At 38.4% G+C, this 26,601-nt stretch overlaps 1 protein-coding gene across 3 annotated transcripts in view; it reads left to right on the top strand.

The window, feature by feature from the left end:
- The first annotated feature begins 203 nt into the window (after positions 1–203).
- The window catches only part of LOC113608252 (teneurin-2-like), a 739,689-nt gene continuing 713,291 nt past the window's right edge, over positions 204–26,601 (top strand). For all 3 annotated transcript variants that reach the window (XM_027084359.1, XM_027084361.1, XM_027084358.1), the window contains exons 1-2: positions 204–392; positions 17,558–17,627. The gene's annotated coding sequence lies outside the window, so the exon portion shown is untranslated. The remainder of the gene's footprint in view (positions 393–17,557; positions 17,628–26,601) is intronic.

The following is a 26,601-nucleotide window of genomic DNA, read 5'->3' as shown; positions in this document are numbered from 1 at the left end:
TTACCATCCACAACTGCTCCATGTGATTTCGTGCTTTGCCGCGCGCAAACTCAAACTCCTCCCAAACTCTTCTGCGTCTCTCGCAGAAGGTGAAGCTCACAAGAGCGCATGTCTCTCCCAGCAGAGGGCGGGGCGGCGCGGGGCGGCGCGGCGTGGCGCGGCGTGGCGCGGCGTGGCGCAGCGTGGCACAGGGCGGAACGGCGCGGGGCGCGGGCAGACGAGGATGGTGTCCGCCAGTCTCTGTCCTGAAGAGGACCTCAACAGTCCCCAAATATGAGTCAAAGCAGATACCTGCGTCTCAGGCTGATGCTGCAAGACAAGCAAACGAGCCTCTTCCAAACACAGTCCGGGAGCCCCTTGCCGGACCACTTCCCTCCTGGCCCCTGAGGCAGGTGAGTCTGTGCTCGCGAGCTCGCGAGCTCTTTACTCAGATGGTCTTGTGGACGTGAGCCTTGTTGGTTTTCAAAGCTACACTGTTTTGGGGGCTTGTCCCTCAGGTGCAGGTTTTAAAAGTCCGAGGTGCTCCATGTGGGGTTCAAGACCTTTTCTCCTCAGGAAGAAGTTCGAGGTTTTGACCGTGAGTCACTGCCAGGGCTGGGGTTTACGGCTCGATTGTGTCCCAGCCTCTCCTACCAGGTTCCACCTGGGCCTTCTCTCCTCCCCCCACATGTAGGAGTCATGTAGCCAGTTTTTTTTTTGTTTGTTTTTTTTTTCCAGATAAAGTTGTTCCATATGTAACTGTAGATTCGGTGTGTTCATGGAAGGGGATGGGTTCAGTATCCTTTTGTGTTGCCATCTTGAACGTAATATATCAATGTTTATTTGAATGTGGACATATGCTTTATGTTATCAACAGAATGGAGGGTAAGTCCTTTAATAAAGAGCAACGGGGAGATTCTCTTCTTTCTTGGTTGATAGATTTATCACTCTGTCTTTGCCTAATTCTATTCATGTGATGATAAAAATTTAGTTCCATTACAGTCTCCTCCTCATATATTTCCTGTGTCTTAATATGTCTTTTGACCATGTCAAGGCAGTGGGTATTATGATAGGGCGCTGGTGTATTGCCCCAGGTGTAGGCAATAAAGGGCTGCACTTTCTGTAGAAAATTTAAAAACAATTATAAGACCAGCTAAAAGTCAATCTGCTTTTCATTATTACTATGTGCTAACAATTCTATGCGATGCTGTTACAAATGGAATTGTATTCCCCCGAAAGAGAGATAGTTTAAAAGATATGTATTTATTTATTTTATTTTTAATTTATTTTTTGACTGCGTCGGGTCTCAAGGGATCTTCGTTGAGGCATGCGGGATCTTTTTTTTGTTGCGGTGCCTGGGCTCTTCGTTGCAGCGCGCCGGCTTCTCTCTAGGTGTGGCCTGCAGGTTTTTTTTTCTCTCTCTCTAGTTGAGGCAAGCGAGCTCAGTAGTTGTGGGGCCCACGGGCTTAGTTGCCCCAGGCATGTGGGATCTTAGTTCCCCGACCAGGGATGTAACCCACATCCCCTGCATTGGAAGGTGGATTCTTTACCTCTGGACCACTGGGGAAGTCCCCCCAAAAGAGATATTTTGAAGTCCTAACCTTTAGTACCTCAGAATGCAACCTTAATTGGAAATAGGATTGTTGCAGATGTAATTAATTAAGATGAGGTTATACTAGAGTAGGGTGAGCCCACCCCAATATAAGGAGTGGTGTCCTTACAAGAGGACAGCCGTGTGAGAACATGAAGACACAGGGAGAATGCCCCGTGGATATTGTATGCAGGGCTTGGAGCGATGCATTAACAAGGCAATGAGCACAAAGACGGCATTCCTGCACCAGAAGCTGGGAGAGAGCTGTGGAACTTACTGTCCCCCAGAGCACTCAGAAGGTACCAACCCTGTAGCACCTTGATTTCAGACTTCTGGCCTCTAGAACTGTGAGAACATACATTTCTGTTGTTTTAATCCACTCAATTTGTGGTACTTTGTTACAGCAGCATTAGGAAACTAATACAAATAGTAATGATAGAGTACTACTCTGTCTCTTATAATCACTAATTTAGTTACTGATGTCACAAAAATAAAATAATAAATATTAGTAAATAGCTACAAATTCTTCAGCCAAATGCATTTCATTTCCAAACCTAACACTCTATTGCAATATAATAGACTTCCCTTTTGATTGAAACTTCACCTTGGATTTGGACAGGAAGTCTAAAGGTAGGAGGAGGAATTTGACAAGCAGGAACAGTGGGTAGATGAGTGGAAAGCCATGTCTGCCGTGTATTGGCAGTGCCTAAAAGAAGTAGGTGTGCTGACAATATCTTTTAGTCACAATATAAATGCCAAAATAATAAATACCGTGGCATTTGTATTATGATGTCCTTCCCTCACCAACCAAAACCATGATAAGAATATTTGTAGTGTCTTGTTATCCATTTTTTTTCTCTGCCTTAGCACCCACTTCTGTACTGTGTAACTTCCAAACCCAGCTCTGTACTTTACAAAATTCTGGATAAAATCTGTTTTGTTTTGTTTTTTTGGCCTTAACTGACTGCCCTCATGTCTAAAAATCTATGAACAGCCATTCTAGAACAATGTAGAAGGATGCCCACATGACCCAAAATGTCACGTGACATCTTTTGAGGCCAGAGAGGATGATTTCCCAAGTAAATTACTAAAATTTATAAATTGCTGGTTTGCAAAATTAACAGAACAATTTTAAAAATAAAAAGAGGAAATAACTGTAAGTAATTTTTGTGGTTTTATTTTAGGTCTTCCCTTTTATCCCAGTGGCCTGTTTTGACCAGCAAATACTGCTTGCCCCATACTTTCCCCCACATTCAAAATACCTAGGATGGATATTATGCATTCCCAACCTGTCAGCTTTGGCTGAATTACAGAGTGCTCAATTATACTCTAATCGAATAGCTGCCCAATGCAGGCCACGTAATGACTTCCTGATTATCTGCCTTTAAATGATGAATGAAATGAATATGTAACATTCTGTTCAAATATAGCATACCTAACATGCCAAATGAAAACTGATTTTGTGCTCCTCTCTCTGAAAAATGTATATTTTATTGTAATTCAGTTCAATGGTTGTTCTGCTGCTTGTTTCCCAGTCATCAAGATAAACGTTGAATGAGCTATCTAGGAGAACATTAGTCTTCATTTTTGCTTTCCAATAGATACTAAAGGTGTTAAACATTGTTTAGATTATTTGGGTTCCTCTCTTTACATCATCTCATTGGGAGAAAAATGAGGAAGGTCATATTTTTAAGAACACTTCTTGTTGGCAGTGTTCCAATACGCACTGGCCAAAAAAACAAGTCTGTTATGATGAATGTGTTGCAAAGACAACAACATTAAAATATGAATAAATTATTGGCAAGAGTATTTTTTTATAAACCAGTAGTTTACAATATTAGCACCATAAAAGAGTACATGCTTTGAAACCCAATTGTATGTCTGGTCTATAATAATAGTAGTTTGCATGACGATAGTAGTTCATTTTATTATCTTTTAAATGATGTAAATCATTTGTAAAAATTTTTAAATGCACTCCTTCTTGAGAATTTGCAAATACAATAGTAAAACTTTTCACATAAATGGTAGATTAGATTATCTTATAAATATATCTTCAGTATACCAATTTCCAAAAACCAACTCAAGAAACTGCATGGGGGAACTGATTATATGAATAATAACTTTTAAGAGACAAAGATTCCCACTCACTAGAAACAGAGAGAGGACACTCAAGTAAGTAAGGAGAGAATAAACTATAGAGGGAAGAAAAGAGAGGAGGAAGGGAGAAATTGTGTTACCTATTTTCCCTAATATATGGTTAATAATTGCACAATTAAATGGTGCTTCCATGATGGTCTTAGAAAAGGTTTTGCATGATCGAGATCAGCTTTCACTAAAATGCTGTCTGAGTTAAAGAAGACAGCATCCTCTAACAGCCTTTTGAAAATTTCCCTTAATTTTATTTGTATAAGGGGAATTTTTTAATTAAAATGGGGAAAAAACCCTTTTACATATGATATTTATTTCAGGATGTTAAAATAATTGATTTAGGACTCTCCTCAGATTATATTTGTTCTCCTTTTTTCCCCTCCTCATTCTCCTCCTTTTTCATGTTTTTTTTTTTTTCTTTTTTGCTCTTTAAAATTTTTTTCTATATATCCTCTTTTTTTCTAGTTATAAGAAATGAACTGGAAGACCCATGGGTAAATTCAGCCCATAAATGCTTTTGGTTTGGTCCATTAGAATTTTATAAAAGCTTTTCACTTATTTTTAGCATTTCCAAATGGACTGATTTTATATAAATACGTGGCTATCCAGTTTCTCAGTAAAATTCAGATCTAGGAATACCAGGCCTATATTAATTGTCTCCTTAGATAAGCCATGTACTGTCTAGTTTGCCAAAAACCCAGCCTATTTTTCTCATTTACATTGTAAAACTGGCACCCATAGGCTTTTGGGTTTGCAACTTCTAGGACCCATTTCACAATCCCTTGTTGGTCCAGTGGTATCCAACAAGGGATGTATCCAGCCCAGGGACACATAGGGCCATTCACTAGGTTCCAGAAGACAGTATTAGAACTTGTGCTTACAATTATTTTTATATTAAAATGAGAAAGAAATTGTGCTTTGTTAAGGTTTAATACATCTGTTGACATGGTGCCCACATTCACTGTATGTATCAGATGGTGATGTGTCTTATGTGGCTCATGGACTATTTGGAGAATAGTAAGCTTTCCACATTGTGGAGCACTTGACAGTTGCAACATCAATTTTAGGTCACTTTCAACATGGTATGATGTTAGAGTTTAATTAAAAATAAGAATTGTACGATAAACTCTCAGAGAATGGATAGCTGACATTAAAAGGTTCCTGTAAAGAAATAGAGGTAATAAATAACATTGGTAGTTTGGAGCAAGTGAACATGACAGAGCTGGCTGTATTCCTAGTGCAGTCTTCATCAGCCACATTATGAGCTAAAACATTATGATCTGATAAGGTCTGATAAGAAGTTGTCCACTAAAAATGAATTTTTCAAGGTAAAGGTGACATTTTAACACTGAGCATGAAAAGTGACTGTTTTTGTATTATGAAAAAAAATTTTGAAAAAGGATGCTTAAAAAGGCTTTCATTGTTCCATTCTGAAAGCCATAAATGTGTTAGCTTTAAAAGAAAAATGTCTAGTATCTCTCTCTCTCTCTCTCACACACACACACACACACACACACACACACACACACACACACACACTTAGATGCAGAATCATTGAACCTGTTTTAAAATCTTCCAGATACAAAGCTTCAGAGCATTTTTAAGTCATGTAAATTTTTTTTTTTAAATGTACTCCTTCCTGAGGATTTGCAAGTACAACAGTAAAACTTTTCACATAAATGGTAGATTGGATTGAAAAGTTTTATTACTGAAAAATGATGCACTGTTTTATTTCTTATATTTGGATCCATAAATATATTTGTGAAGTATCTTTTACCTTGCTATGACAGTTGTGAAACCTAAGATTAGAATCCAAATAACTTTATAACAAGGAAGTTTAAGAGTTGTATCATGGTTTTAAAACATAATTTTCAAAACTAATGAACTATATTCAATTTGATTTTCCCTTTAAAAAATCGCTTCATTTCTTTGGTTGTAAGGTGTGTATTTTAACATCTCTTAAATTTAGAGGAACACCTTAGGATCGATGGGTACCGTGTAATAGTTAAATTGGCAGTATTTTTCCTTCCTTAGCGGTGCATGAAATAATAGTATATTTTACATTTAAAAGAAGGTTGCACTAATAATGCTAATGGTAATACCCTTAATGAGAAAAAAATCAATTTTGTGCAATTAATATATTAATGCAATTTCTGAAATATTTTAATTTCACATTTTTATAAAAGTACACTTTGTACATTTCATTATCTTAAAGGTCTTATAGTGTGTAAAATATATTGCTTACAGTAAGTGTGTATAGTTCATAAGTATTTACATAATGAATATGTATCACAAAAAAGATTTATGGTTGGGGCAAAGAATCAAAACATTTGGATCCATAGCTATAGCCGGTATACCACATTGTTTAGTACTTTTTCTCTTTTGAAAATCTGGTCAATCAAGATAAAAGCAAAGAAAGGAAAACTACAGTATTTGTAGAAGAGGATCTGTGTCCCTTTTATGGACTGGACCTGCTTTTGTGGAAGAGAGCTTCAAAGATTAACAGTAATGGTCTATTTCTTAAGACAGCTGTAGCCATATGGGTTTTCATTTTATTATTATTCAAACCACACATATACATTACCTAGACTTTTGATGTATAGTATATTAAAATGTATGCTTATTAATATATAGTTATTTAACATATACTGTAGTAGACTTTTCACTGAAATATGCCATACCATTTAAGATATAGTTGTTTCTATGTTGTTTCTATATTCTGCTTATTGCCTAATAGTGCCAAGCATTGTTCTTTGGTACTAAGACATAGGAGTGGAAAATCCAGAATTCTCTTGTCTAAGAGCTTACATTCTAGTGGGAGAGACAAACAAGGAAGAAATAAACAAGACATTTTTTATAACTGATAAAGGCTAGGAGGAAGGTAGAATCCGGGTAGTATAATAAGAGTTGACTGGGTTTAGGCTGCAATAAATACTAGTTAGGGTGACTGTAGAAGGCCTAAGTTTGCAGAGTTTCTAAAGTGAGATTGATTGGTTCTTTAAAATACATCCCAAATCTGTCTACTGTCCCTCTCCCAAGCAGGATAATCTCTGTCTTCAAGATCAACAGAAGCTTCCTCCCTGGCAGCCTTGCTACCAGTACATCTATAACTATGATTTGTCCTTCTCCACCCAGAGCCTTTGAGTCAGGAGATTTCAGGTTTCCTGGGACTTTGTACCTTCATTGTTTTCAGATTCACTATATTCTGTCTTCTCAGCTGTGGTTGGTGAGATTCAGGTGTAACATGTTCTATTAAACCAAATGAAGTGTGTCCCATACACATTCTCACTACATAGAACAAGAAAGTACAATGACTTCCCTCATGGAGCCAGGAGCTACAGCTGGGAGATTCACTCTCTTCAAAGGCAGATCTCCATGACCTGTTAAGAATTTGTTGTGTTCTTTAGACTCCACCTTTAGAATTTTCTAATACAATAACACCTACATACTGGGAACAAGAATGGACTCCTCTTACATTGCTCTGGCATTTTGGCTTCAGTAATGTTATTTATTTTTTGAAATGATTGTTAATGAAAAATATACATATATAACTTTTAATCAACTAGTTTCCTTTGACATCCTGCTTCCTGATGTGAGCCAGTACAGTAAATAGTGATGGGTTTTCTACAACATATTCCCTGGAAGAAAAGGGCAAGTTGAGACTGCTCAGCCATAATGTTTCCTGTTTCAACCTATGGCTTGTTTTGTTTGTTTGTATTAAAGTTCTCAGTGTTCCTGGCCTCTGTATAGATAATAAACTCTCTGGCTATAAGCTTTCCTTTTGAGTAGATAAATCATCATCTTTTGTTTAGCAAAGCTAAATGGAGGGGAAAAAATGAAGGGAAAATATTTCCTAACGATATTTAGCAGTAAACTTACAACTGAAGATATATACGTTTCTGGGTGGAGTCAAGATGGCGGTGTGGGAAGATGCAGAGTTTGCATCTCCCCACAACTAGGGCACCTGCTGGATGCTGGTGGGGGACCTTGATGCCCAAGGAGATGGGAGGAACCCCCAAGTGAACCAGTAGGACATGGGGGCACTGATGGGGGAGGAGAAGTGGAGGCCGGACAGGACCGGTGCCCCTGAGGGGTTCTCATGCCTGGAGGGACCCTCAGGGGCTCGGATCAGGGGGGAGCATGCCCAGAATTTCCCCTGCCCAATCGGCTGGGGATGTCTGCCTGGCTCTCGGGGCTGGGTCCTACACCCTCAGAGGCCACCTCCAGGCCACGTTGGTCCTGGGGGCATAGGAGGGAGGCCTGGGGAGGATAGGAGAGGCAGGCAGGAGGGGCCCTCCAGGACCAGAGGGGTAGGAGAAGGAGCAGAGGGTGTTTGCCCCACCCACTTGGGCCCAGGAAGCCTGCTGGGTTCCCAGGCTGGGTGCCCCACCCTCCAAAGCCCCCTCCAGGCTATGTGGGTCCTGGGAGCATAAGAGGGAGGCCAAGGGGAGAACTAGAGAGGCAGGCAGAGGGGTCCTCCAGGACAGGAGGAGCAGGAGTGGAGGGTGTTTTCCCCACACACTGAGCCTGCTGGGCTCCCAGGTGGGTCCCCTGCCCTCTGAGACCAGAGGTGGGAGGCACGCCTGGGCTTCTTCTGTTCCGTTGAGCCTAAACCCCACCCCCCCACGCACCCCAGGGCCTCTTCCAGCCCTGTGGGTCCTAAGCACAGGCCCCGCCTACTGCCCAAACCCTGCCCCTGCTTAGGCCCCGCTCTCTGCAACCAAGGCCTTTTCCACTTTGTTTTTCTTCTCTTTTTTATTATTGTGGTTCTGTTTTACCTTCCAGTTGTCTCATCTATATTTTTATATTATTTCTAAGATACCTGTTAGTTTCCTAGTCTAATTTTATTTTTTACTTTGTTATTGTACTCTTTTTTTTTTTTTTTTTTTTTTTGCCGCCCCACGCAACTTGTGGGATCTTGGTTCATGAGCTGGGGGTTGGGCTGAAGCTCCTGTGGTGGGAGCTCCAAGTCCGAACCACAGTGTTAACAGAGAACCTCAGACCCCAGGGAGTATTCATTGGAGTGAGGTCTCCCAGAGGTCCTCATCTCGGCAACAAGACCCAGCACTACCCAACAGCCTACAAACTCCAGTGTTGGAAGCCTCAGGCCAAACAACCAGTAAAACAGGAACACAATCCCACTCATCCAAAAAAAAAGGACGGAAAATAATGTCACAGACGAAGGAGCAAGGGAAAAACTGACAAGACCAAATAAATGAAGAGGAAATAGGCAATCTACCTGAACAAGAATTCAGAGTAATGATAGTAAAGATGGTCAAGAACCTCGGAAATAGAATGGAGGCACAGATTGAGAAAATACAAGAAATGTTTAACAAAGATCTAGAAGTATTAAAGAACAAACAAGATGAACAGCACAATAACTGAAATGGCACTAGAGGGACTCGATAACAGAATAACTGAGGGAGAAGAATGAATAAGTGAGCTGGAAGATAAAATGGTGGAAATAACTGCCAAGGAGCAGAGTAAAGAAAGAAGAATGAAAATAATCGAAGACAACCTCAGAGAGCTTTGGGACAGCACTAAATGCACCAACATTCAAATTATAGGGGTCCCAGAGAAGAAGACAAAAAGAAAGGGTCTAAGAAAATATTGGAAAAGATTATAGTGGAAAACTTCCCTAGCATGGGAAACGAAATAGTCACCCAAGTCCAGGAAGCACGGAGAGTCCCATACAGGAAAAACCCAAGGAGAAACACACCAAGACACATATTAATCAAACTAACAAAAATTAAATTCAATGAAAAAATATTTAAAGCAGCAAGGGAAAAACAAAAAATAACATATAAAGGAATCTCCATAAAGTTATCAGCTGATTTTCCAGCAGAAACTCTGCAAGCAGGAAGGGAGTGGCAGGATGTAATTAAAGTGATGAAAGAGACAAACCTACAACCAAGATTACTCTACCCAGCAAGGATCTCATTCAGATTTGATGGAGAAATCAAAAACTTTTCAGACAAGCAAAAGCTAAGGTAATTCAGAACCACCAAATCAGCTTTACAACAAATGCTAAAGAAACTTCTCTAGGTGGGAAACACAAGAGAAGAACAAGACCCCAAAAACAAACCCCCCAAAATTAAGAAAATGGTAATAGGAACACACATATAGATAGTAATCTTGAATGTAAATGGATTAAATACCCCAACCAAAAGACACAGACTGGCTGAATGGATGCAAAAAGAAGACCCGTATATATGCTGTCTACAAGAGACCCACTTCAGACCTAGAGACACATACAGACTGAAAGTGAAGGGATGGAGAAAGATATTCCATGCAAATGTAAATCAAAAGAAAGCTGGAATAGCAATACTCGTATCAGATAAAATAGACTTTAAAATGAAGAATGTTACAAGAGATACGGAAGGGCACTACATAATGATCAAAGGATCAGTCCAAGAAGAAGATACAACAATTATAAATGTTTATGCACCCAACATAGGAGCACTCATTACATAAGGCAAATGCTAACAACCATGAAAGGGGAAATTGACAGTAACACAATAATAATAGGGGACTTTAACACCCCACTTACACCAATGGACAGATCATCCAAACAGGAAATAAATAAGGAAACACAAGCTTTAAATGACAGACCAGATAGATTTAATTGATATTTATAGAACATTCCACCTGAAAGTGGCAGAATACACTTTCTTCTCAAGTACACATGGAACATTCTCTAGGATAGATTACATCTTGCATCACAAATCAAGCCTCAGAAAGTTTAAGAAAATTGAAATTGTATCAAGCATCTTTTCTGACCACAACGCTATGAGATTGGAAATCAATTACAGGAAAAAAAAAAACTGTAAAGTCACAAATACATGGAGGCTAAACAGTGTGCTACTAAATAACCGAGAGATCACTCAAGAAATCAAAGAAGAAATTTTAAAAATACATGGAAACAGATGAAACAGATGACAACAAAAATACAACAACCCAAAACCTATGGGACAGAGCAAAAGCAATTCTAACAGGGAAGTTTATAGCAATTCAACCTCACCTCAAGAAACAAGAAAAATATCAAATAAACAATCTAACCCTACAGCTAAAGCAACTAGAGAAAGAAAAACAAAGAAAACCCAAAATCAGTAGAAGGAAAGATCTGAGCAGAAATAAATGAAATAGAAACTAAGAAAACAGTAGGAAATACCAATAAAACTAAAAGCTGGTTCTTTGAGAAGATAAACAAAATGGATAAACCCTTAGCCAGACTCATCAAGAAAAAAAGGGAGAGGACGCAAATCAATAAAATTAGAAATGAAAAAGGAGAAAGCACAACTGACACTACAGAAATACAAAGGATTATAAGAGCCTACTACAAACAGCTGTATGCCAATAAAATGGGCAACCACGAAGAAATGGACAAATTCTTAGAAAGGTACAATTTTCCAAGACTGAACCAGGAAGAATTAGAAAGTATAAACAGACCTATCACAAGTAATGAAATTGAAACGGTAATTTAAAATCTTCCAACAAAGAAAAGTCCAGGACCAGATGGCTTCACAGGAATTCTATCAAACATTTAGAGAAGAGCTAATGCCAGTCCTTCTCAAACTCTTCCAAAAAATTGCAGATAGAGGAACACTCCAGATTCATTCTATGAAGCCACCATCACCCTGATACCAAAACCAGAGAAAGATACCACACACACAAAAATTATAGACCAATGTCACTGATGAACATAGATGCAAAAATCCTGAACAAGATACTAGCAAACAGAATCCAACACCGTATTGAAAGGATCCAACACCATGATCAAATGGGATTTATCCCAGGGATGCAAGGATGCTTCAATATGTGCAAATCAATCAGTGTGATACACCACATTAACAAATTAAGGAGTAAAAATCATATGATCATCTCAATAGATGCACAAAAAACTTGACAAAATTCAACATCTATTTATGATAAAAACTCTGAAGAAAATGGGCATAGAGGGAGACTACCTCAACATAATAAAGGCCGTATATGACAAACCCACATCAAGCATCATACTGAATGCTGAAAAACTGAAAGCATCTCCACTAAGGTCAGGAACAAGACAAGAATGTCCACTCTTGCCACTCTTCTTCAACATAGTTGTGGAAGTCCTAGCCATGGCAATCAGAGAAGAAAAAGAAATGAAAGGAATACAAGTTGGAAAAGAAGAAGTAAAACTGTTGCTGGTTGCAGATGATATGATAGTATACATAGAAAATCCTAAAGATGCCACCAGAAAATTACTAGAACTAATCAATGAATTTGGTAAGGTTGCAGGATACCAAATTAATGCACAGAAATCTCTTGCATTCCTATACACTAACAACAAAAGATCAGAAAGAGAAATTAAGGAAACAATCCCATTTACCATCGGAACGAAAAGAATGAAATACCTAGGAATAAACCTACCTAAGGAGGCGAAAGACTTGTATTCAGAAAAATATAAAACACTGAAGGAAGAAATCTAAAATGACATAAACAGCTGGAGAAATATACCATGTTCTTGGAATGAAAGAATCAATATTGTGAAAATGACTATACTACCCAAAGCAATCTACACATTCAATGCAATCCCTATCAAACTACCAATGGCATTCTTCACAGAATTAGAACAAAATTTTTTGCAATTTGTATGGAAACACAAAAGACCCTGAATAGCCAAAGGAATCTTGAGAAAGAACAACGGAGCTTGAGGAATCAGGGTCCCTAACTTCAAACTATACTACAAAGCTACAGTAATCAAGACAGTATGGTACTGGCACAAAAACAGAAATATAGATCAGTGGAGCAGGATAGAAAGCCCAGAGTTAAACCCACGCACATATGGTCAACTAATCTATGACAAAGGAGGCAAGGATATACAATGGAGAAAAGACAGCCTCTTCAATAAGTGGTGCTGGGAAAACTGGACAGGTACATGTAAAAGAATGAAACTAGGACACTTCCTAACACCATACACAAAAATAGATTCAAAATGGATTAGAGACCTAAATATAAGACTGGACACTATAAAACTCTTAGAGGAAAACATAGTAAAAATGCTCTTTGACATAAACCACAGCAGGATCTTTTTTGACCAACCTCCTAGAGTAATGAAAATAAAAGCAAAAATAAATGGGACCTAATTAAACTTAAAAGCTTTTGTACAGCAAAGGAAACCATAAGCAAGATAAAAAGACAACCCGCAGAATGGGAGAAAATATTTGCAAATGAAACATCGGACAAAGGATTAATCTCCAAAATATACAAACAGCTCATACAGCTCAATATCAAAAAAAAAACAATCCCATTAAAAAATGGGTGGAAGACCTAAATAGACATTTCACCAAAGAAGACGTACTGATGGCCAAGAGGCACATGAAAGGATGCTCAACATCACTAATTATTGGAGAAATGCAAATCAATATTACAATGAGGTATCACCTCACACTGGTCAGAATGGCCATTATCAAAAAATCTAGAAACAGTAAATGCTGGAAAGGGTGTGGTGAACAGGGAACCCTCCTGCACTGTTGGTGGGACTGTAAATTGATACAAGCACTATGGAGAACAGTATGGAGGTTCCTTAAAAAAATTAAAAGTAGAACTCCCATATGACCCAGCAATCCCACTGCTGGGCATATACCCTGAGAAAACCAAAATTCAAAAAGAGTCATGTACCACAATGTTCATTGCAGCACTGTTTACAATAGCCAGGACATGGAAGCAACCTACGAGTCCATCGACAGATGAGTGGATTAAGAAGATATGGCACATGTGTACAATGGAATATTACTCAGCCATATAAAGAAACGAAATTGAGTTATTTGTAGTGAGGTGGATGGACCTAGAGTCTGTCATACAGAGTGAAGTAAGTCAGAAAGAGAAAAACAAATACCGTACGCTAACACATATATATGGAATAAAAAAAAATAATGGTACTGATGAACCTAGTGGCAGGGCAGGAATAAAGATGTAGACATAGAGAATGGACTTGAGGACATGGGGTCGGGGGAGAAGCTGGGGCGAAGTTAGTGTAGCATCGACATATATACACTACCAAATGTAAAATATCTAGTGGGAAGCAGCAGCATAGCACAGGGAGATCAGCTCGGTGTTTTGTGACCACCTAGAGGGGTGGGATAGGGAGGGTGGGAGGGAGGCCTAAGAGGGAGGGGATATGGGGATATATGTATGCATATGGCCGATTCACTGTTGTACAACAGAAACACAGTATTGTGAACCAATTATACTCCAATAAAGATCTATTTTTAAAAAGTTATATACATTTTGACCTTGATAAAATATAAAAATTCAATGCAAAACAAAACAACTTACACCTGAAATCTGAAACTCCTACAGTATAAAATTATTAACTGCAGGTATCTGTATTATACAACCACTGACAGCACTTGGGGGATTTTGTTTCTGTTTGTCAACTCACAACCTCCCAAGAAATTTATTGGTTCCAACAAAGATGGTTGTCGAGTCCCAGTGTTCATCTTAACTCCTCAGTCTGTTTTCTAACCCTGTCCCTGCAATCTAGGTTTGCCACCAGCAAGAGCAGGTGCCTTGGCTTTGTCAGTGTGACCACTAAGCTTCTTAGCATTTCATTTGTATTGTTGTGAAAATCCACCGCCTCCAATTTCTCCCTTTCTTACCCTTTGTATCTTAACGCCAGTGATGTTCTGTTTTTATAAGTGTCAGTGAATTCATTGGGACTTCCAAAGCCTCAATTCTAGTCATACGTTTTGGGGAAGATTGGTGACAATGCTTATTGCTCCTCTTTTGCTAATTCTTTTCACATTGATGGAAGAATGTCTGGAAAAAGATAAACTAATACATTAAGATGAGCCAAATAAGAAATTTTAAAAACTTTTGCTTATATTAAAATAGGATTCAGTAAATAGACTTTTAATTTACCACCATAAGAACAACGCTTTCTTGAGTTTCCACAACTTGATGCCTCACTAAGAGCTTTATATACATACACACACACGTATACATACATATGTGTATATATATGTATATATATAAAATAATGTATTATCATTATGCTGTGTGTGTGTGTGTGTGTGTGTGTGTGTTTATAATGTAATGCATTATGTTATCATCAGAATTTCCTTTTTGGTAAATAGGAACAATATCTGTCTCCCAGGGCTTTGCCACAGTACTGACATAATGCTTATTCAAAGAGCTTGGCACATGGGTAATACTCCAGTAGGTTACTATTGCTATGATTTTGATTTACTGTTGTTTCTCTCATTCTTACTTGATAGATGAGGAACCTGTTTCACAGCAATTAACTTCCTTCAAAAAGTTCACCTAATATGACAAGATTCAGATTTGAATCAAAGAGTGAAATCCTGGTTTCTGGAACCATTTCCCTTCCACCTTCCACCTTGGCATTTTGATTGTTTTACTTTTTGTTTTGTTTCAGTGAGTCAGTCATATGCCTTCTTAAGTTCTGTGCCTTATGCATGCTGTGTTTCTTTCTTTTTTACTTTTCTTTCTTCCCCAAATCTACTCGTTTTTTTCCCTAGCACAATTGACTGCTTCTGTCCAGTGTACCTCCTGCAAGGGCGGGGAATGGGGAATGAGGTTAGGAAATAGCCTGTGAAGCGTTCTCTTTTCACACCTTCCCTCATTTTTCACCCCTTCTACTTATTGTAGATCTCTGCATTGATTTTCTCTATCATATGTGTCAAAAAGTATGTTTTCTTATCTAAGTTGCAATTGTGGAGAACATACTGTCTTAGAATTCTCTCAAATACATGATACATATTTTTATTGTTATTTTCATGTTTATCAGTAAAACTGGAAAATTAAATCCCATCGTCACAAGTGCCAGAGGACTTAGGGCCAGGACCTGGCTAAAGTGAATGAGGTGCCCAGGGTGCAAAATTTAAGGAGACCTGTCCTGTGAATGTCATGCAAGTGGAGAATCTCAGCACCTCTGAGCAAGGGCCTGCTTCCGATTTGCACTATAGCAGCTTCACTTGCTTCCCCTAAGCCCAGGCCCTAGAAGTATCTAGGCATTTTTTCTTAGAATCAGTTTCCTTAGATCATTCCTGGATTGAGAAGGAGGGCACTTTGTTACTTTGGCTTTTTCATAATAATGGGCTTAATTTACAGCCCTCTTGGAATTTGCTATGGCAGGATAACAAGTTTAAAATCAGACAGCGTGCTACCAAAGGCCAGGTGTTCAAAGTATAATAAACACCTCCCTAAAGATTAGAAGATGAATATTTAACTAGATGACTCCATTTGATTTCCTTCATTCATTTTTTTATTATTTCTGTGAAAACCTTCTTGATAGAAATCACATTGACAGGATTTTAATATTTTCTGGTAAATGAAACCTGTCATTCTTATGAGTTTATCTCTTGACAGTAGTATTTGGTAAACTCTGGTGGCCAGTGATTTTCTCCCTAAATTAAGACTAAAGGAATTCCTTGCACCTTGAACATCAAGAGTACAAAATTTGTCCTGAGAGGTTGATGATTATGAGGAAACCAGTTGTATTAATTAGGTCCTGTTTGCAAAGAGCCTGATGATTTTTTTTTTTTTAATAGGAAAACAAAATAACCTCATCCATGGAAGCTTTAAGTGCTTAATTATTGTTATCTTCCTTTCAAAGGCAAAGAAAACTATCATGCCCATCAAAACAGTTTTATGCAGAGAGTTTCAGTTTCCTTCTTGAAAAACTAGGCCCAAGAAGTAAAGCTATCTAGAGCTGACATTCATTAAACATTAGCGGTTAGGACGGTTACTTTGGAAATAGGGGCCAACATATCTGTCTTTTTCCCCTGGGTTTATTTTACGATTATAGTTCCAGAAATGTAGTGAGAAGCATTTTAGAGCTCCAGTATCAGATTTTGCTAAGTATTTTCCAATGATCACAATTGACAGTTTTCATTCGATTGCCTATCAGAACTCAAAGAAAAGTCCCAAAGTTATGCAAAAGCCTGATAAAATCATCAGGTTTCTCTACACTTGCGCATATCCCTAAATGTTGTCACCTTCATTTTCATGCTTATGCTTGGAGAGGGCCCAAATGTAATTCTGTTGTTGCTATTGTTTCTAACTTGTGTTACCAACATTAGGGAGATTCACAAGTATGTTACTGTTGTTTGTTGTAAATTCTCTAAGATTCTCATGTAAGATTGAACGCAATATAAAGGTGTACTCAGGGGATATCGACACAAAATAAGGTGTCCTGTTTTGCAGCTTTCATAATGCTTGTTTCATTGCGTTCCTTTGCGCTAGATTGAATTAAGTCTGAACCTAAGATAAATAATGACTTAATGATTATCTCTCTATAAATGATGAAATGTACACAGTCACCCAACAGAGAGACAAATAAATAGCTTGGGAGGAAAGCAAAACTATTAAAAGCTAGAGATGTGGTTTAAAAAAAAAAAAATGTTTGTTTTTTTTAAGACATTTTTTTCTTTACTTTCCATATCATGTTTGTTAATGGTTATAGTGACAGGCATTGCATTTCAGAATCTGCTCAAATTCTCATGGAAGCAGCAACTGAGACAGAAGAAAACCGGCTCTATCGGGTTAATCTAGTATTTCCAAACTGAGTTTAGATCAAAAAAGAAACCCAAGATTTCCCAGTGAATCGGGATCTTGGTTTTATTAATGCAAAGCTCTTCCATCACCCACTCCGGCATGATGCTTCTGAAATGCAGAAACCTGTCAGTTCTGAGATAAACCTGTAATCCACATCTGTCCTTGGTGTTAGGTGGGCAGATCTTTTTGGTGTGGATATTTCCTGTCACTTATTATCAGCACTACCTTTGTGTCTGAGGTAAGCTGATAGCTTTAGTCGATGCTCTTCGTGTCTTCCAGATTCAACGAGGACATCCAGACGGCTCTGTATGGTGTTCTGAGAGCAGCCCCCGTTGAAGCTCTTCTCCAGGTAATCCCCTGGAATGACAGCACGTGTGTCATAAACCAAAAGCCCACTTCTGGGTTCACGCAATTGAAGCATCTGTGAATGCTTGTTCCTAAGTGAATATGCAGATCAGCAGTAGCCTCATTTGGTATTTTTCTTGTTCACGGTCAGGATTCTAACCTTTCTTGCTGCTCACGTATATGGGGGGGAAAAGGCATGCCAAGAGCTGCTCCTCCCTCCTCCCAGGCTAAGTTAGTTATCCAGGGCCTCATTATGCTCTCAGTTTATCACTTATCATAATTCTCCTACTCCTTGATTTCATCTCTAGGCCAGGAGCTTCTTACTGATAAAGATGGTGCCTTAATCATTTTGTAACCCCCAGGGCCTGACATGTAGGTGCTTAAAGAAAGTTGGTTAAGTGATTGAATGAACTGATAACAAAAAACTTGAAAAAAATTATACTGATATCCATACACATCATAAAGTCCACCGTCTATGCCTCCATCAAGTTTCGATTTTATATGTTTACATTTTTCATTGGTGTGGTCTTGCTTTCCAGCTAAGCAACCATCCTGACTTGGCTATTCTGTTAAATGCGCACATGACCATGTGCCCTTTTCATTTGTTGTATATATTATTACACCTTTGCACAGGAGAAAGAATGTTCATATTGGAGGGGAGACTTGACGTGTTCTAATGAGGCTGTCTCAGAGCTGGTGGTTCTTACCCTGAGAGTTCTTCCTGTCACCCAGTGTGTTTCAATCAAAGTGTTAGCCAGTTGGTGAATGAGATTTTGGAAAAGTTCCAAGCTGTAGTTCATTTTGTGCTTTTTCGAAGCTCAACTGTCTTTGCTGTCTTCATGGATGCCTTTTCTCTCTTTAGTACGTGGTTTGTTTTGCTTTTTTGAATATCTAACCTTATTTACAGTTTTCTTTCATAAAATAGAAACGTAATATAATATCGAGGCACATTACACTAGACTTGTTCAAAGGTTTTAAAAAGGCAATGAGATAACATATGTAACAACACTCTGAAAACTAAAGAATCCTACAACTAAAAGGAATTTATCATTGTTTATTGTCATTCATTTTACTTTTTAAAAAACATGGGAATGTCTGACTTTTGAACCTGTGACATGAGACAATTTTGTATTTTTTTTGTGGAGTTTTTGGTCTTTTTTGTTTTTCTTATAAGATGGCTTGTTTGTGTGTATGTATATATGTGTGCTTTCTAGAGATTTCCAGGGTTTTTTCTTTCTTTTTATTTCTTTCACTTTGGTTTTGCTTTTTCATGCCTACAGAGAATAAACTCTATGATAAAGCTGATACTTCAACTCTAAAACTGACAAGTCTGTGGGATTTGGGGAGGAGGGGTTAGGAAAAAGAACAAGCTGAGGAGAAATTAAATAGTTCCCAAAGAAAGTTTTACTTACTGCAATATAATCCCAAAGGAAATTGCTATAATGTAAAAGACTTGGAATAAGAACTCTTGATATTAGGTACATGTAAGCTATGGTCAGAGGAGCTAAGAAATTTATGAGTTGCAGATCATCTCAGTTGCTGTGTTTGAAGACATTTCATTGGTGAATTCTGAAATGGAGTCTTCTGTTGGGTAGATACTTTGGCAGCCTCAGTAGTATTGATCCATTGAAGACAAAGAGGAAAATGTTCTGATCGGTATGCTAAGAGTTTGCTTCCTGGGGAAGGTAGGCAGTCTTATGCTTCCTAACTTTTCATTGCAATTGCAAAGCCCACCTAGGAAGACAGAGGTTTGAATTATTAAAGAAACTGAGTTTTCTAGCCATGAAGCAGAATTTCCAATATTCTGCAAATTTTATAACACATTGTTTGAAAATAAACATTTTCCCATCATGTTTAGAGACAGAATGAAAGATAATTCACTCGAGTGAGAAAAGTTAGCCATGATGCTAAAATTCAGTTGAATATATTAAAGGTGTAACTTGGGTTTTAGACACTTTTCTTAAGAATTGGTGATTTATAATTTGAACAGCTGGCCTGCTGTTTGACATTATGTCAATCCCAAAATAATCTGTGGGGAAAATTAGTGTTGTTATTAATACTTTAAATCTTTTTGTCTAGATAAGCTGGTATAATAATAATTAAGCTTTCAACTCATACATGATTTTTTTTCCTTAAAACATCCTATTTTTGTGTTATGGCATAAATTAAATCTTTTTTTAAACAAAAGAATAAAGCATGGTATATAGCATGGGGGAATAAGCATTTCACTTCTTTCCTGGATGACAGTCTAGCTAGTAGCTAAGTAAGGGTGAGTGTTTTAGAGCAATACAGGCTCGAGATGAAATCTGTGTTGACCATTTTTCTAACTGTAAAACACTGCCCAGCCATTTAACATAGTCAGGTTATAGTTTCTTAACCTGTAAAGTGAGAAGTATAATAGAAACCATCTTTTGACCTTGTTATCATGATTAAATCAGGAAATAGATGGTAAACGGAGTAGTGTCTGGAACGCAATAGATACTTTAAATATGTTGGATGTTCATTTATTCCAGTAACTCTATGAAAGATACAGTGAAAAAAGGTAGAAATTTGTTTGACTCAAATGCTGTGGGCTTCTGCTGAGTTCGTAAGATATATCCAAAGTAGAACCTTTTATTTGTGTGATGACAAGTCTGTAAATATATTTTGATCCCAATGTTCTTTGGATTTGTAGTGAGGCCTGGCAGTACATAAGTTCCAAGAGAAGTAGAAGTGTGACGAGGTCTTCTTTCTGCTTTGACTGAAGTGCTCATTAGTGCCTGCTAATGAGAAAAGCTTAGGTCAGAAGCCAAAAGAGTACTACTCTTTTGGTAAGAAATGGGAGAGGTCAAAAAGCCAAGGTCAAAAATCAGGGATCAGGGTGAAATCGTGACTGTGGATAACCTAGTGTCAAGAATCAGGTGGCCACAAGCAGAAGGTACACTCTCTGATGGGGAAAAGAAATGAACACAAATTGTCACAGTTGGAATGAATTAAAACAGTGTGTTCCTTGACATCAATCAGAATATCATTAGAAGAATTTCCTTTGTAGTTCCAGTAAAAAGTTAATCTGAAGCATGCACTTTTTTTTGATGCCAGATAATAGACAAATATTGCTTTCAAAGCAATATGCCTATATATAAATATGAAAATATTTGCCTGATGGAATGGGAATTAAGGATAGGATCATGTTACAAGTTATAGTTAGTATCAAAAGCACCTTTGTGAAGCTAGTTATTCTACTTGTGATGCCTTGTATGAACAAATGCCTCAGTTCATGTTTGGGTTTGATTTGCTCATTTATTCATTTACTCATTTATTCATACATTTTTTACTTATTTTGTTTCTGTTAGATAACTTGATCATGCCATAATATTTTTCTGGCAAATGTTTCATTTTCACCTCAGTATGTTGACATGTTTGTTCTGCTTTCTTTCATTTATCCCTTGCAGCCAAAACAGAGAGACACTTTCTCTGTTTACAGAGCCATGTGATCACTGGTGATCAGGGTATATTTTCCTGCTCTCATGCTTGCCCCCCTGCAGTGCAGTTCTTCTACATCAAACATTTGGAGTGATCCTTGTGAAATATGTCATTCCCCTGCCTGAAACTCTTTATTCACTTCCCCTTGGTCTCAGAAGAAAATCTAACCTCTTCACCTGGACCTAAACAGCCCTGCATAACTTGCTTAGCCCTGCAGCCCCCTGACACACCTCTCTCCTGCTCGCTCACCATTCTCCAGCCAATGTGAGCTGCTTCTTTTCCTGGAATATCCCAGCCCTTCTTCACCCTGAGATTTCTATGTCTGTCATCTCTTTGTCTATGCCTCACCAGAGGGCACTTGTCCTCATCCTTCAGGTCTCAGTTCAAATATTACCTAATTAGAGAGGGCTTTTCTTTTTTTTTTTTTTTTTTTTTTTTTTTTTTTTTGCGGTACGCCGGCCTCTCACTGTTGTGGCCTCTCCCGTTGTGGAGCACAGGCTCCGGACGTGCAGGCTCAGCGGCCATGGCTCACAGGCCTAGCCGTTCCGCGGCATGTGGGATCTTCCTGGACCGGGGCACGAACCTGTGTCCCCTGCATCGGCAGGCGGACTCTCAATCACTGCGCCACCAGGGAAGCCCGAGAGGGCTTTTTTGACCAACATATGTTGTTCTGTCATCAATCCATTTATTATCGTTAGAGCATTTACTCAATCTACCATTTTTGTTTATTGATTTAATTACATTACTGTGATCTCTTTTGACCCCATTAACATATATATCCTTCATAAGATTAAAGACTTTTTCTGTCTTGATTGTGATTCTATCCCCTTTTATCTGTCTTGATTGTGATTCTATCCACTGGAACCAGGAAACAAAAAAAAGTTTAGCAGTTGGTAGCTGCTCAATAATATTTTTTAACAACTAATACGTCATAGCTTATGATCTTGTCACTGTCATAGTTCATGATCTTCCTTTGTGCTTTGAGTTACTCAATGTTTATTGAGGACTTAGCATATGAAAGGCACTTAGACCTTGGGGAACTACAGATTAGTAAAGACTCGTTTCCTTCCTTCTGTGATAGGGCTAACAAATAGGATGTTGCTTGCTTTGGTGAATTCCTGGATTGCTATGTGTAGAAAGATTCTGGAGCTATGTCTCAACACAGTAAAGGATGCCAGCAGCACAGTATAGAGAAGAGGAAATACTCATGTCATAGATTGGCCATTCCTGATTAACAGAATCAGCACACTTTCAAAACACCTTTGTTATGGGAAAAAAAGTGGCTTTTTTAAGTCCCTCTTACGTGCCATGTTACCTTTAGCCGTGGAACTTTTTTGCACAGGCTGAAATCACCCGACTCCTGTCCACCTCCTGCCCCTCTTCATGGCCCCTTTACCTAGTAGTCATGTTACATATCTCAGCAAAGAGCTCTCCTTCAGGGATTCGTCCTCTGACTGCCTCTGCCTTCCGCTGACTAGGCTAATTCTTCTGCCCTACATTTTTCTGGCCCCCTGGACTTCTGTGTGTAGCACTTAGCGTTGTCATTGTATGTGGATCAGTGTCCTTAGTAGATTAATGTCTGTCTCTCACACTGGACTGTGAACTCCATGAGGACAAGACTTTGTTTTGCTCACTATTTCCAATACCAGCCACCTGAGATTACCCTGTGTTTCCTTTGGAAACTCCCTGTTAATACAATATTATTGCTGATTCCAAAACACTGTATCTAATACGACATTTTTTTTTTTTTAACATCACCCTTAATGATTTTGATACATTCTCACTGCTAGGGTTTTGTGCTTGTATCTAGAGATGATAATTTCATCAAGTATACAGTTTTTAAAAATATGACAATAAATGATTATGAAACAGAGAACTACAACCGTAGGTATTTGTACCACACAGAAACGGGTAGAACTTTCTCAGCCTAATCAAATCTCACCTCTTCAGCTTAGCATCATTCAACTACTTTTGCCTACATTATTCATCACCATTTCCAAATTTCTTTCATGTGTTATATCATGGAGGTTAGCAATTAGAACATTCCTTATCCAGATAGAGAACACAGTGTAAACAAACTTTTCTTCCCCCCTCAGGATGCCTTGTGTCCTCTCTCCCCAAAACCTCTTAGGAAAAAAAAAAAAAAAAATGAGTGACTTGCTTCACTTGTTAGCTGATTTTGCTCATTTTTTTAAAAACAAGCTCCAAAAGCCCCTTACCACTTGCTTTTTAAAAGGTAAAGATGTGGAATGAACTAGATACTTAACACGTTCAGAGCCGGCGACTTAATGTTTATAACCTTGAGGTTGCCTTTGATCCTAAATCAGCTTTTAATTACTATTGTAGTTACATTGGTGAAAAAAATAATTCTATTATTTCCAGAACACAGCAAGGATATGACCAATACTATCTCACGAGTACAGTTATTTTAAGGCTTTTATTACTAATTATAGTTGGTTTATTTTAATTCATTGTTCACTGGCCTCCTAGGCTATTAAGGTTCTATTCAGCATTACAGCTGCCACTGCAGCTGCTATTCCTCTGAGATTCCATGACTCCAGGAGAGTAGCAGGGTTCCTGTTTGCAAGAGGGTGTAATTGGACTCAAGGGAGATACTTAACTTGGTGTCCGATGGAATGTGTTACAAGAGGATGCATTATTCCCAACTCTAAGAAGAGGATAGGAATGTAAAGAGAATGGTACATGAACTCTTTAACCATTACAAACTGACAGAAGCAACAATGAAACCAACCATTCAATTATCTATCTACTTATTCAGCTAGCTAGCTACAGCCAATTGTCACTTTGTACTAGATTTCACTTTATAATTTTTTCCTAACTGCTCAATTCTCAGACCACCCTCATTTCCCTTTTGCAAACAAAAAAAGTAGTAGGTATTTTAACATTCCTATGCAATTCATTTATTCAACAAACATTATTGAGCACCTACTATGTGCCTGGGACAACTTTTGCAACTCATGCAAACTTTATTAGCAAGCAAAGATAGTCATACGTCCTTTTCTGTAAGCTTGAGGAATTCCCACTATATTAGGTATTTTGACAAGTGGTTGCATGAAGAATTTGCAACAGCGCTCTGATGACATGATCACCTAGTGTTCTAATTGAATCGAGTTAACAATCCTTCCATGGGTTTGAAATGGGGGAAGGGCAGGAGGGAATATAGGGTTATGGACTAAAGATATTTCTCTAATTATGTTAGGCTGTGAGGGTGGCCGTATTCTTTCTGTTTCACCCTGTTTCTGCAAGGGCAGACATTTTAGCCACCCCCAGAGTTAAACTTTACTCTTTTCATAAGTAAAAACTTATTTTCAAACACTTTATCCTAGTTAAAAAATCCTCTAGTGAAGATTTATGCAGGGATATTTATAATACTTGTCTTAGCCATCCATGGATCTCTGATTGAAGTCTTCAGATGGTAGCTAGTCTTCAGTGGCCTATGCATTTCTGATTAAAGTGCATAAAATGTAGACTGTTTCCAAGAGAATGAATTCAGTACACAAGTCATTATATCCCACGGTCTATACTGAAATATTTTGAAGTAAATTACAGGCAACATTAAAGAGAGGTTGGCATCTCACTCCCTGCCTGGATACTTGCTGAGTTACAGAATTAGCAGTCTTGCTACAGGACTGCAGTGAGAGCAGAGCCAAGCAGAGTGAGAGAAATCTTGGAAGAGCACACCACAGCTGGAAACCAAATCCCAGCAGAGGCCACCACACGCAGTCAGATCAGACCAAGCCAGAACAAGACATGAAACATCCCTGCCAGAATTGACTGGCTTATTCCGTTGAAATTGGCCCTTATGCCTCTCTCCTCCCTTTTAGACTTGAACTCTGGACAGCTAGAACTAGAAGAGGATAGGAGGAGATGAAAAAAAAACAAATACAAACAACAGCAAACACAACTTGCTATCTTCACCCAACCTGTCCCCACTCTAGGACCCTAAGTTTGAGATCTACTTAGTGACCCAGAGAAGATCATTGTTCCAATGGATGAATCCTAGGATTTAAACTGGTCTGGAATCAGGTGTTTGCTTATACGGTGTGTGTTTATTTTATTGTGGTAATACGCACATAACATGAAGTTTACCATTTTAACCAAGTGCTGGTAACTAAGCATGGAATTCAGTATATTTCTGTCACTGTGCAGCCATCACTGTCATCCGTCTCCCTAACTTTTTAATCTTCCCAAACTGAAACTTTGTACTCATTAAATACTAACCCCCCATTACCCTCATCCCCAGTCCCTGGCAGCCACCATTCTGTTTTCTGCCCCTATGAATTTGACTACTTTAGGTATTTCATTTAAGTGGAATCATGCAATATTTCTCCCTTTATGACTGGCATATTTCACTTAGCATAGTGTCTTCATCCATGCCGTTCTTTTATGCGTTGGAATTTCCTTCCTTTCGAATAATATTCCTCTGTGCGTGTGTGTGTGCACATTTTGTTTATCCATTCATCTATCAATGGATACTTTGTCTCCACATTTTGGCTATTGTGAATAATGTTACTGTAAACAGAGACGTTCAGATATCTAATTTCTCCACCTTCTCACCAACACTCGGTTTCTGTTTTTTTATTTTTATTTTTGGCAGTGGCCATTCCAGTGGGTCTAAAGTAGTATCTCATTATGATTTTGATTTTCATTCCCCTAATAATTACTGATTTTGGTCATCTTTTCATGTGTTTATTAGCCATTTGTGTATCTTCTTTGGAGTTACGTCTATTGAAGTTCTTTGCCTTTTTTTTTTTTTTTTTTTTTTTTTGTGCGGTACGCGGGCCTCTCACTGCTGTGGCCTCTCCCGCTGCGGAGCACAGGTTCTGGACGCGCAGGCTCTCAGGGCCATGGCTCATGGGCCCAGCCGCTCCGCAGCATATGGGATCCTCCCGGACCGGGGCGCGAACCCGCGTCCCCTTCATCAGCAGGCGGACGCTCAACCACTGGGCCACCAGGGAAGCCCTGCCCATTTTTTAAAATACTGTTTTTGTTGTTGCAGAGTTCTAAGAGTTCTATATATATTCTGGATATTAATCCATTATCCGATATATGATTTACAAATATTTTCTCCCATGTTGTGGGTTGCCTTTTCACTTTGTTGACAGTATCCTTTATATACAAAGCCTTTGGAGTACAGTTTGTCTAATTTTTTCTTCTGTTGCCTATGCTTGTGGTGTTTAATCTAAGAAATCTTTACCAAATCCAATATCATGAAGTTTTCCCCTTATATTATCTTCTAAGAAATGTAAAATTTTGCTCTTACACTTATGTCTTTGATCCATTTTGACTTAATACTTATATATAGTGTAAGGAAAGCATCCATTTTCATTCTTTCATATGTGCAGACCTAGTCTCCCAACATTATTTGTAAAAAAAAAAAAAAAAAAAAACAGTCCTTTCCCTACTGAATGGTCTTGACAACCTTGTTAAAAACCATATGACCATTTATGTGAGGGTTTATTTCTGGGTTCTGTATTCTTTTCCATTGATATAAA

Source organism: Aethalodelphis obliquidens, unplaced genomic scaffold (genome assembly GCF_003676395.1).
Source record: "Aethalodelphis obliquidens isolate GAN/ISIS:26980383/991018 unplaced genomic scaffold, ASM367639v1 scaffold52, whole genome shotgun sequence".
Classification (NCBI taxonomy): domain Eukaryota; kingdom Metazoa; phylum Chordata; class Mammalia; order Artiodactyla; family Delphinidae; genus Aethalodelphis; species Aethalodelphis obliquidens.
Note: the sequence above shows the minus strand (reverse complement) of the source record. Positions and strands in the feature narration are given on the sequence as shown.